We start from the raw sequence: 13778 nt of genomic DNA on the forward strand, positions 1-13778 counted from the left end.
TATTATTCTTTTACAGTTTTTCAGTTTTAATGTAAGTTCCTCTGTTATTAGAAACCTTTACCCCCTGACCAATCTCATATTTCTCTTAAGAGTCAGTGTATAGCTCTCTCAAAAGTGACATTGTCTTGCTTCTGGACAGGACAGGAACCCTTCTTTCTCCTTGTGCAGCCACAGCACCTTGCCATACCATTGCACTGTTATTTAAGAGCCTGGTGTTAATACATTCCAGTTACTAAGATGATATTATTGGGGGCAAGTCTGCCTTTACTTCTTTATCACAGCAATAGCAACTAACTTTGATATGGAGAGATTCCATCTGATCGGCTCAATACTAGAAGCTTTATGTAAATGCCCATGAATTATGTAAAGGAGAAACGTCAGCTTTATGGAAAAGTTTGATGCTGAGGTCCGTGTACTTTTCATGGAGTCTGGCCATTTCCAGCAGAGAGTCTAGTGCAACTTCACACTAGCACCAAGTATGCTCAGGCACACACCTTTCTCCCGGATTACAGGTCTTCACTGTATAGGGAACGGTAAGATCTGAAGGGTCAATGAGAGTCTGATGTCATAGCACAGCCTGTCCACGCATTACTGCCACACTTCACCATAACCACCGCTGCAGTTTAAATGGGAAACGCCCACCAGAGGGCTCATGTATTTGAACACATGACCCCCAGCGGGTGGCCCTGTTTTCTGGAGGAAGTATGGCGCGGGGGGTGGGGGGAGGCTTGGTCCCACTTGCTATTTCCCCTGTGCTCCCTGCTGTGCCTTTCTCTCCCTGACGGACCCCATCTCTCTGAAGCCAAAATAAGCCCTTTCTCCCTAAAACTGCTTTGGCCATACAAGAAATGAGAAAATAAGACACCACAGAACATAAAAGCCACAGCTTAGTACCCTACAATTTTCTTCCAGAACGCATTATCTGCTTTCAAGATATGAGTCAGCCTCACTGCCTGCTGCTCAGTTGCACACTCTGAAGACATTCGCACTCTTGCTCTTCCTCCTGTAAAAGTTCTGTGGTTTGCTGCACAGGATCTTCCCCAGACATTTAACTTCTTCAGCTCTGAGAGCGCGGGCTACTTCCCTAACACAGCACGGGGACCATGAGGGGCTTTACCCATCACTTAGTTCCACATTCGGGTCCTCTCTGAAATGCCTTTTTACCAATATTTGTGCAATTTTCAATCTGAGTACAAATGGTAATCATAAAGTTGTTGTTAAGCTAGCACAACTGGTAGGAAGTTTATCCTTACAGTTTTTACTGCTGTACACTCTCTAATGTAAACACAAAACAGCCTGTTGTAACGATTATCTGAAACAGGTTTATCTTCTCTCTGACATTTTAATTTACCTTTTCACTTTTATATTTATCATAAAATCCCTACAAAGCAATTATTAATAATTTAAATCTACAAGAAATTGTGACGAAGCAAAGTCAATCTCCTAGGCAATGATGATAAACCCCTCTTACTCAAATTTAAAGTTACTCAGATATGCTTTGTAGAGAGAAAAGGTCGCTGTGAGTGAGAGCATGCTCAAAGGTGGTGTGGCAGGAGGGTTACACGGTGCAAAGAGAGATTACAAAGCACGTGCCGCTGTAATTTCTGGTCATTGTGACTCCAAGGGTGAGCCCTCAGCACACACTCCTTAACCCACGCAAAATAATCATTTTATATCGCGGGGAAGGATCCACTCTCAACATGTTGAACTTCGACAAGATTGACTTTCACAGCTATCCTGTCCTAAGTCCTTTCTCAAGGACACTTCTGACTACACAACTTTCACGTCGTGTGTTGACTTTAAAAATATTCAGACCAAGGATAAGACATGACCTTCATCCAACTCATAGCAATTCCCCTGCCTTAGCCTTCTGCGTGTTGGTATTACGAGTGTGAGCCAGGACAGCTGGCTTTGTGCTGGGCTTTTAAATGCTGATGTTCATCCCCACTGTCCTGAAATGTCTTCTCAAGTATGTCTAGTAACATCTTGGTTTACAAAGGGCACATACACAGCATTAAGTTATAAAGTTATAAAAGAAATAGACCCATTGTGCCCATTCCTAGCACAAGAAGCCCAAGACTTTTGTGTTTTTAATTTGTGTTTGGGAGGAAGGGCACTCATGTAGACATAAAGGAAGTCAATTCCTTTCCTCTACCATGCGAATATCCCAGGGCTGAAGTTAGGTCCTCGGACCTGGCAGCTGGCATCTCTACCCACTGAGTCATCATCTCACCAGCCAGTCAACAGGATTTCTATATAATCCTATTAATGCACCCTCATCTTCTCCCTGCAGAGGTAAAGACAACACCCCATGGACCCAGACCACATGTGATGTCTTATGATTTAATGCATCCCATTTAAATGATTCCTGATTACCTAATCTAAAGCCTCCTGCCCCGACCCCTCAACACTTATCTGTCTTCAGAAAATGGACATTGCTTAAAAGTTCAATTATTTCTTTTTACTTTTATAATGGCTTAGCCCTCTTTTGTGAAAATTTTACCAGTAAGCTTGCACTCCAGCACCAAATCCTAGCACCTAGCACCAAGTCAACATTCGATAACTATTATGTGAAGAAATGAAAAGTTAACACTAATGACAGTAACATCGTCACAGGAGGTCCGGATAGTATGAAGGGGGTTCCTAGGAGAGGTGGACACGTGGTTGGTCAAGGAATAGATGAAGTGGAAATGAGATAAGCCTCCCAGGCTGAGCATTGTGATGTCCAAGGAAGAGACCCACTGGGCCACAACAGGAGCAGGTATCTAGATGACGGGTGTGCCCCGCAGAGCATGGCTACCCCTGTACCTTGGACTATCTCTCTCCGAGCGTTTACCCCACCCCACGCCATCTACCTCAGAGTCACCCAGCAAGATCCTGGCTATCATTTAACGTTCATGTGCAGACAGTCATAGGGAGACAACATACAAACTAAGCATCCGGGAATCTACTTGGTATGACAGCTTTGCCTCGTTAGATGTCAAACATTCCTAAGAGACCTGTGTTTCTTGTGAATTTGATAACTGAGAAAAGTATCTCAGTACTCTCTGACTACTCTGTGCTCTCAATACTCACTGAAAAGTCTACTAGTGAGATTTTAGGGAGACCTGTTCCCATGTTCGCTCCTCATCAGAGAATAAAGCCAGTGACTTCGCTCTCGGTTCTATATTTAACCTGCCACAACCAATGTGAGCAATTTCACAGGTTTTGTAACCTGGGATAACTGTTTCATCTTCATAGGCCTGAAATTCTCTAAAATGGGGCTAAAAGCTAAATTATTCTGTTTCTATTGGGACCTTTGCAGAAATGTGTATACACAGATATACAATAGGAACTGGGAAACTCCAAGTTAGCCTGACTGCCTACGTGAATATACCAGGTCTGTTTCACTAATCTGACTCCAAGACTAGGAAACCCGTAAACCCAAACAAACCAATCAACAAATAAAGCCAGAAAAGGTTGAGACAGATAAGGAGGGGGGAAAGAAAGGACACATGGTTACAAAGGAGCCAAGCACTACAGTGTGGCTACTCATACAAGGAAAAACTCTTCTAAGAGTAAGGTGTTTCTAGGCACCTTCCCAGAATAAGGTGACCTGAACTGAGGGAGAAAAAGAAAAATGATGCTGTCCGTGAAGCGGCTCTTTGTAGCCCAAAGAGGCTGACTCCTTGCAACATTAAGGGAACCTTGCCTCTGTATAGCAGAGCAGCCCAGGAGTCAGTCTGAGACATAAGAGGACAACTCAGACAGCCAGCGCTGGAATCTAGGGCAAACTGAAGAGCTGCTCCCCGAATGCAGCTTCTATGTGACTTTACGTTTTCCACGAGCATGTGTTAACAGGCTTTGCATCTAACACAATACGGAATTTTGCTCATGGATTGTCTCATTCTAAATATTAACCTGAAATCAGGACAATGCAGAATTGTGGGAGAGGAGAAAAGAATTTTCAGTACGTCTACTAAACAAGGACGACGACAACAACAAAACAAACAAACTAGCAGGCAGCTCCAGGTGCCTCTAAGCGGAGCAGCATTGCTAGCAACGACAGGATATCCTGATTTTCAGATCGAAACCCCACTTCTACTCCATCATCCCAGCTCAAGGACAAAGCAGGTCACAGGGGCCTCAAAGAATGAACGTGAAAAGAGTGACTCTCTGCTCTAAAGAGACAGAAGGATTTAACTCAAAAATTGGAATAAAATTAAAAAAATAAAACAGGAAGAAAGTTATTCAAAATTAACCACTAGTATTAGTCCTATGACCAACTTACTTATAGGCAGCATTTCAGCATTGTGGCTCAAAATAAAACGGCAAAAAATATGACCATGGTGAACTGACAGTAGGGTGAGCTGCCTGTCATCACAGTGATGATTTGAGTCACGCTTAGAACTTCATTTAGTTTTCTACTTGTTTCCTATTTGATATTTTTTATGAGAAAGAACTCTGAATAGTTCATTTTACATATTTATCAACATAAAACACACATGGTTCATAAATTACATTGAAGAACTGAAAAGACAGCACTGGGAGAGTAAGCAGAAGGCTCAAGAAAAACTGAAACCTAGCAGTTCCCACCCTTGGAAAGATGGGGACAAGCAAAGTCAGCAGACCTGAGAATTCGTGGCTTCTCAGTCCTCATGAAAGAGGCCAGCACCAGGACTGGTACCAGTGTGGAAAGGCCATGAGTAGAAGTAGACCTCTAACAAGGTCTAAACCCACACGAAGTGAGGACTAGGCATCCAGCTCTGTAGGCATCCAGCTCTGCACTCTGGACTTGGAGTGTCTAGGTAGGGACCACCAGTGCTCAGCATGACTGGCCCTGCCTGTGCTCTTCACTAATCTCAGTTGGGGGTCACCCTCTAGAGCTGCTAGGTTTGTCAGTGGCCGATATAACAAACCTTTGAACCTTTTTATTCTTTTAAAGTAATGTATCTTAAAGGCACCCAGATAGAGATATTGTTCATTATAGAAAAGAAAAATATTCATCACATTGTTATTCACATAAGACAAAATGAAAGTCCCTTTGTAAAGTCATAGGCGAGTGACTGCTCATTCAGTTCTTTCGAGTGAATTCTTTCTTTCCACGAGTCCATATCTGCCTTGGACTTTCATGAGAGTGTTGTTCTCTGGCAGGCAGGTAAGATGGCTGGGCACGGAGACTTTTTACATCTAGCCAGGCCACGTTTCCCTTTCAATATAAAAATTCTGCTAAAGATTTTGATCATACTTCACCAAACTTCATGGGTTTATTATCTGTTATGCTAGAAACCTGAACAAGCAGGATCCTAAGAAATGTGCTTCCAAGTTTAGCTGCCAAAGCCTACAACACCGTGACAGACATCCACTTAGGAACACCACCTTGCTAACTGACGCTGGTGACTGGAAAACGGTCGCACAGTCATGGATGTCAACTGGCGATGAGCAGATAGAACGACCACAGCCAAGGCCTATGATGAGCACGTTTCACCCCAATACTGTTTCAGGTTTCTAAGATACAGGGTAATTAGAGCAGCAATAATACCTAAATATACATGATTTGACTTTATAAACCTTAAAACGTTTATTCATTTTGATTAGTAAAATATTTTTTCTGAGTAACACAAGATTAACTGGAAACTTTGTATAGTTTTAAGGAAGTTTTCAGGTAGACAAATATCTAGTATGGTTGAAAGATGTGTCTTCAAGATAGTATGTACCTAGATTAATTTGCATATTTAAAAAATTAATATAAGCGCACAATACTAAAGTCAGCCACAGTTAGTACCAGGACTGCACAAAACTAGGCTTGAAAACTATCAATGAAATACAAGCATGAGACCTTAAGTAACGCCTTAAGTAAGACCTTAAGTAACTATTTCATACGATTCAAAAAGAAAAAGCGTAGTGCCTGTGACCGGTGACTGCTTCTAGCTCTCTACGTAGTCACTGGCTCACTAACATTAACACCCAAGTAGACACCCCAGTTCAAGCCTTACTGAACTGCACAGGCAGAGCCTCCGATTGCAGCCCTCCCTACAGAAGATAAAATGGCAGACCAGCCAAACTCGGGGTGCTAGTGCTGGGGTTTCAACGGCAGAAATACTGACACAAAAGACGTCTCCAGAGCAGACAGCTGGTTTTGTTTCACACTTTCTTATTTTAGGGCACAGTTTGGGGGAAGGAGATACAATGCTGCTTTACAAAGGACATAGTAGTCCCTTGTTTGAGCTACCAACCTCTGAGCCACCAGGAAAAAATGTCAGTCATCCATTTGTTAAAATTAAAATTTCTTTCTGCGGCTTACAATATGCAACGCACATTTTAAGTAGCCATGGATCAGGAGAAGCAACAATCACAAAGGAAGCTCTTGCAAGGCGCCGGGGCTCAGCCCTTCCTTATCGTGGAGCCTCCATCTGTCACCACGCACTGTCACATTGTTTCCACATGCTCCTGACCCTGAATCCCGGACAGAAGCACTCCATCAGCACCACACTTCACACATGTGCTCCGCAAAAAACCTTAATTCTGCAAAATCTACAAATGCCGCCGGCAGGAGTCATTCCTTAAAAAAGAACAAACCTTGAACCCGCTGTGGCCATGGGTGTATTTCAGTAAGAACATCAGTGTAATTCACCGTAGAAGCCATTACAAGATGACTGTCTATTTGCCACATTCAAAGATCACAGTACACTTTCACAAGCAGGAGATACTTTTAAACATTACAGGATAATTCCAACATGTAATGGTACAGGCTGTCTGAAAACAATATAAGACGGGGTGTGTGCGTTTTAGGGGGCGTCTTACCAAAGAGCTTAGGGCTTCCTTTCCTTGACCACAGAGAGATGATATTCACACCAAATGCCGTACAAACTGGATATGCAGCGCCGGGCTACTTACCCTAGGAGAGCTGATTTATTTCCTTGTGGTTACAAGTCACAAATGGCTGGAGCACAACTGCCCTCATTTGTTCTTCCGGTGAAGCCAGCCGGAGTCTCCCAATGCCCAGTGCACTGCAGATAATCTCACACTACACAGGCTCCCTTGCTAACCCCACATTCTCAGCCCAGCAAGGATAATCACATTCCGGCAGCGGGGAGTGAACAGATGGTGGATTCCATGGTAACCAGCCCTCCTAAGGCGATTGGTAGAAGGATGTGACTCAGGCTTACTGGGTAACAATCGCGGTCTTTGTGCTCCAGCCCTGCCAAGCCTAAGTGAGGAAGCCTGCACAGCCACTCACGGGGCTTGCTCAGCAGGTGCTTGGCTATTTAAACCAGGCAGCGCAGACCAGCTAAAAGCTTTCTGCAAACTGACCCTTGCCAGGACAAAGTCCTAATGTTTCTGATAGGCTGCGCCGCTCATTCAGGAAGAAAGGTCACAGAAACTTAGTTGCACAAACAGAAAACTTGAAAGTTCACTTGCAAAATCAAGATAATGCATTGCAGAAAACGAAGCTACATCAGCAAGTCATTTTCTAATCGATAATCCCCCTCAGAACTGAAAAACTGGTTTTATACTTTTAAGGGTTTTTAAAACAAATACATTTAAATATATAAAATACCTTATTTTGGAAATAAAGTCAAGTTTTCAAAAAATCAATTCTTTAAGAAGAAAACCATGATTTATTTTTTGTTACTTATTGAATGGGAGGAAAGGCAGTGGAGATTTTAAATCTAAATATACCAGTCTTACTCATTTATGATAAGCTCGAAATGCCTCGGGTTTGCTCTGGGTGGCTTTAGATTGGTGCTACAATCCTGAAGATAACATGTTGGCTCAGCAGGAAAACTATCCTGTGTTGTTCACCAATGAGTGAGAATAAACCTGGGAAGATCATAGTGTCTGAAAAATCAAACATACCTCACCAAACACACACTGGGATAACTCACACTCACAGGCACTCAGAACTGCATAAGAAGTAAACTTTTAAAAGGACAAGCTAGGAAGAAAAGTTAGGGCAAGCCAGAGAAGACAATGAAGCACCTATATTGCAACCATGTCGTGGGTTTAACTGTCTCCTTTATCACCATTCTGTACCAGAAATCTCAGAGCTCTTTTCCTGACATTAAAAAGATATATAATACAAATATTAAAAGGAAAACTATCAGCATTACTTGTGGCTAGAATAAATTAAGCCCTGTAAAAAATAGTCAATCAAGTACAGTGTTGTTTAAGGTGTCAGAAGTTTGGTTTCAGAAAAAACAAACACAAGTATTAATGCCTTCTGAAACGCAAAATCCATCAGAATTTCAGCAAGACTTGATTTACAAACAATGACTATGAAAAGAGTAGAAATGTAGCAGTAATATTGTCAAGAAATGGGGATGAACTGTTTGGACAAAAATAGCAGAAACACTTACTACAAGAAACCGTTTAAAGGAATACAAGATGCCAAAAGATACACAGATCCACACCAAAGATCCCAAGCAAAAGAAATGGTCATTTAGTAAAGCGTCAATACACCCATAAAAGGTTTAGTTATGTAAAATTCACGGATAATATAATGCATTTGATCATATAAATCCCATTATCTGTTCTCATATCCCCTTCGTTATTTGAAGTTTAAAGATGAAAAGATCAAGGGAAATTTTATGCGAGAGAATGGTTAAAATCACTGACCATTCCAAGCTTTTAAAACCCATTATAGATAAATACACGCACGGTGTCCACACCTATTGCTCTGAGACAAAACCTGAGAACTGCAGACTCTTACTCCTCATCTATCGACTCTCTTCTATATGTGGGCAAGCAACTCACACACAGCGCTCCCCAACTCCACTTCTGATCTTCTACTCAAGCTCAGGGTTCCCTCTTAACCTTCTGTGGTTATAGAAACGGTGACAGACTGACACTGTGCCTCTCTCTGCAACTCCTCAGTAACTTGGATGGAGGTGATGTTTACCCCTGGCCAGAGTTATCTGTACACATCTTCCCTATACCTGGGGCCTTCATGTCAGGGGCTATGCTATTTGAAACTCTGGGTTCCTAGTGCCAAGGGCCTTACATAGTGAACACTAAACAAGTATATTGCATTAAAAACATGCCCTATATAAATTTTCAATCTACTGCAAACCTAGAGGTTAACCTACAAATCCAGCATTAGATTAAGTTATACAAATAATAATGTTCATATCTTGTACAGACTATTATACTGCTTAGAGTTACAGTGATGACACATTAAAGAACAAACAACACAGAAAATCCTGGTGAAGAGCATGTGGTAAACCGAGGCTGTTGACTGCAATCACAACTGGGGAGGTAGGGAAACGACAGACAGGCAACCAGGGCCCAGAATCCTTACAGCACTCACATCCAAGGACCTGTTTCCTCCACCGAGTCCTGACTTTCCAATATTCCATGCAGGTTACTATCCTCAAGATTCAGTCACTGCTCAGCCTCCCATCTCCGAACACTATGACTTTCAGGACACGGACTTTGTGGGAACACTTCCTAAGAAGTCTTAACAAGAACCATGCACCACAAAACACATGTGGCAAAAGCATAACATGTGTGGTGTCTTATTAGGAAATGGGGCACGATTTATTCAGTCGTCAGCACATGCTGTATGCTGTGATAAATACGGCACAACTGACTAAATCTCAGGTAAGACAGTATTCTTATCTTCCTATTTCCAAGCATAGAGACTGACATGCAGATTTTAAGTGCTTTTTTTTTCTGAATTTTACCACTGAAATTTGAACCTCGTTTTATTTTTTTTAAAAAGAACAAAGCTAGGATATAAGTTGCTATGCTATACCAACTCATATATTTTTGGGGAAATCCTCACTCAATCACACACTTTTAATGAAGAGGATGGCTTACTTAGGGATCTTGGTTAGCTTTTCTATTGCTGTGATAAAACATCATGACTACGGTGGTTTGAGTAAGAATGGCCCACATAGGCTCATATATTTGAATGCTGAGTCACCAAGGAGTGGCACTATTTGAAAAAAATTAGAAGGACTAGAAGGTGTGGCCTTGTTCGAGGAAGTGTGTCACTGGGGGTAAGCATTGAGGTTCAAAGGCTTGTGTCAGACCCAGACATTTATTCTCTCTCTCTCTCTCTCTCTCTCTCTCTCTCTCTCTCTTTCTCTCTCTGCTAAGGGATCAGCATGCAGTTCTCAGCTACTTCTCCAGCACGCTATCTGCAAAGACGATAATGGACTAAACCTTTGAAACTGTAAGCAAGCCCCACAATCAAATACTTTCCTTTCTCAGAGCTGCCTTGTTCACGGTGTCTCTTCATAAAAACAGAGCAGTGACTAAGACCATGACCAAAAGCAACTCTGGGCAGAGATAGTTTGTTTCATCTTACAGTTTGTAGTTAGTCCATTGTCCAGGCACTTAAGAGCAGAGCAGGAACCTGGGGGCAGGGTCTGATGCAGAGTTCACTGAGGAGTGCTGCTTAGGGGCTTTCCCTTCGTGGCTTGTTCAGCCTGCTTTCTTATACCGTTCTAGACCACCCAGCCAGGGGCCATGCCACATCTGGGGGTAGGCCCTCCCACATCAATTATTAATGCACCATAGGCCAATTCAGTGGGGGGCATGTTCTCAGGTGAGGTTCTCTCTTCCAAAGTGATACTAGCTTGTATTAAGTTGACATAAAAAATGGTCAGCACAGGTGACTCCTTGTCAACTTGAAACATTGTTACCATTACTGTTAAATCATACCCTTTCCAAAATTCTTGTTCCTCCCCTATAATCCCACATTAATACTGATATCAAGTAAAAAAAAGTTCACTTTTGAAAGCCCATAGTGTTTAAAATCTCCAGCGCTTTTAAAGTCAGTCTCTTTGTTAAGTATCCAAAATCTCATAACTATAGGTTCATATAAAATAAAAAACAAGTTGAATACTTTCTTATTCCAAGAAAGAAGGAAGAACCAGAGAACAGTTACATTTACATTCTAGTAAAAATGCAACAGTGTACAGTTCATTTGTCAGATTTCTGTGACCGGTGATCTCAGCTCCAGAGGTCATGCACAGCACACACCACCTCACAGGCCCAGGCTGGCTCCACTCCACGGCTCCTGAGGGCCTGCACAACACACACCACCTCACAGGCTCAGACTGGTTCCATGGCTGCTGTTGTCCTTGCTGTTCATTCATGTTACAGACATCTCCAAAGTTCTAGGGTCTCTTCAACTTGGATGCACCTTCATCCATAGCTTCTCCAAGGTTCTCTTGAGGGACTCTGCCCATACCACATTTTCCCAAGCCTCAACTTTTCTCCATGACACCTTTGATCCTGGGGCTTCTAGTGCAACCGAGGTTGTACCTTCAGTAATGGCCTCTTCTCGCCTGTCTTCAGGGACCCCAGCCCTAACTCATAGTGTCACACCTCAGTTGTCTCCTCGACTCCTTCATGACCACCTGGGTAATGTCACCTGCCAGCATGAGATGCAGTCTCTGGCCACAACTTCTGTACCCCATCCCCGAGGAAATAGTCCCAGATTTATAATCTTCAGTGACGCTGGTCTCTTCTTAATCACCACTGATTTCTCAGCCCCATCTGACCAGTGACAATTGTACCAGTAAAGGAAAGGCTTGACTTCAGCGGTTCTTCATTCAAATATCACACAAGCGACACTGACTGAGTGTCTGCTTCCCTCTAAAACTTCACAAGCAGCGCCTCCATCGTCTACATTTCTTTCACTCTTTATCTTCCAAGCACCCACAGAATGGCCCACTGAGCGCTCAACGCTCAACAGCTTTTCCAGACTTAAGTTCAAAGGCCACCACAATCCTCCCAAAATCTCAAGGTCGGTGTGTCAGAGCAACACCCTTTGAAGTGGCACCAATTTCTTACTTGGCTTTCTATCGCTGTAGTAACACATCCTGACCAAAGGAAACTAGGCAAGAATGATTTTCTTCCATGACAGCTTGAAGTTCATCATCCAGGTAAGTCCAGGCAAGAACTCGGGACAGGAACCTAGAGGAAGGAATTGACAAAGGCCATGGAGGCATGCTGATTGCTGACTTGCTCTTCATGGCTTCTGTTTACACAATCCAGGACCACCCACAGGATGACTTGAACTTCTGATCTTCCTGCAGTCACATCTCGTTTGCTGGAGTTACAAGCATGTGCCAATATCCTGCATTTGTGAGATTCTAGGGAATGATCCAGGGCTTAAGGCATGAAAGGCAAGTCCTCTGTCAACTGAACTGCATCCCCACACCTCTAATTTGGTGTTTAAATGAAAAGACTCTCTCTTGCACACACATACATATACATATACAAAACATATACAGATACTCCATTCCTCTTTCTGCTTCAGGACCAAAAACCAAATTGTTATTGCTAAAAATAGCATCATCTTGATTTAATTCTCTCAGCTAAAGCAGCATGTTCAGAAACAGTATAACTGTGCTTACACACAGCCTGATTTATGTGTTCACCCAAGAAACCCCAATGCACACTTATTCATATGTAATTTCACAAACACAAATACTGAAGCTGTCTCACGTTAGTAGGGACACACACTTTTTGAAGTAAGTTAGAAGATGAACTGCTCTTAACTAAAGATAGAATTAGTTAATTACTATGTTTTTCACACTTTTAGTTTGTACCATGTCATTTAATCAATTATGGAGGACAAGCATTGACCAAAAGGGCTGTGTTAACTTGTTCACAGACCACAGCAAATGTGGTCTGTCAGCATCGTGGCAGAGCGTGCTTGAAGATCTTTAAAATACAAATTCAATTTCTTTAGCAGACTTTGAGCAGTTCGAATGCTCTGTGCTTATGTATTGCTTTCCTAAGTATGTATGTCCTACAGGTCCATGGCAGAGAGTAAATCCAGGGCCTGTTCATGCTAAAAGCACTCTACCCTATTCTATGTCCCAGGTCTATATATCCCATGCAGCAACTGGTCTCTTTCATATATGTTGCAGGGCCCACTGACATCAAGTCACTTACAACTGAGTAGAATCTGAGCGACAGTATTGTTTCCTCCCGTTTCTAATGCCTGGATATGGATTTATCAATTTTACAAAGCTTTTCCAAAAGGTTTCCTTCTGTTTCTTTTATTTTCGCTATTGTGTAGTTTTAATTTTCACATTTACCACTGTTTTCTTTCTAGGTAGAGTTATTTGCTTTCTCTAAGTTTATTACACAGGTTCTTATACTTTAGACTTTTCCAATATATTTTCTAATGCAGGTATATTAGCTTATAGGCTTGCTCTAGATTATGCTTCTGAAATCGCTTTCCTTTTGAAATGTAGAAATTTTATTGCCATTGTGTGTGTGTGTGTATACACACCATGGCACAGATGTAGAGGTCAGAAAACAACTTGTCAGGAGTTTATTTTGTCCTTCCACTTGTTCCCAGGGATAAAACATGTGTACTCAGGCGGACAGCAGGTGCCTTTATCTGCCTAGCCCTTTATCTGGGCCCATGTTTTTGTTTAGTTTTTATTTTTTTAATGATAAGAAGGTTTTCCAACAGTTATTACTTCATCACAGTCAGAACCACGTCCTTTACATGAATCTGTTTGTCTTAATACCTACTTGAAGATTTTACTAAGAAAAATCAATGCAATTTTTTAAATGAAAAGACAAGCGAATCTTGCTGTATATTGGTTGTGTAGAGGCTGTGGAACACACCAAAGAGTACAGTAAAGAACTGTCTGGATGGATGGCCACATCAATACTTTCTTTTAGCCCATTTGCAGGAACCATAACCTAAAACCCCATAATCTTTCATTGGAGATATTTGCAGAAATATTCTTGTTTTGAAAGAAAAAAAGACAGTTTGCTTCCATCCAACAATATGAAGTCATTTTGTTTCATTCTCTTAC

The 13778-nt window shown here is 42.0% G+C and overlaps 1 protein-coding gene across 5 annotated transcripts in view; it reads right to left on the reverse strand.

The window, feature by feature from the left end:
• Positions 1 to 13778, reverse strand: part of Fgd4 (FYVE, RhoGEF and PH domain containing 4) — a 168207-nt gene that overhangs the window by 126236 nt on the left and 28193 nt on the right. Inside the window, exon 1 of one of the 5 annotated variants that reach the window (XM_048452432.3) lies at positions 6877 to 7224. The exons of 3 other annotated variants lie outside the window; for them this stretch is intronic. The gene's annotated coding sequence lies outside the window, so the exon portion shown is untranslated. Of the gene's footprint in view, positions 1 to 6783; positions 7225 to 13778 lie in introns of those variants that run through there. One more of the 5 variants, XM_048452433.3, reaches the window with a different exon arrangement.

Source organism: Myodes glareolus, chromosome 2 (genome assembly GCF_982192425.1).
Source record: "Myodes glareolus chromosome 2, mMyoGla1.1, whole genome shotgun sequence".
NCBI lineage: Eukaryota > Metazoa > Chordata > Mammalia > Rodentia > Cricetidae > Myodes > Myodes glareolus.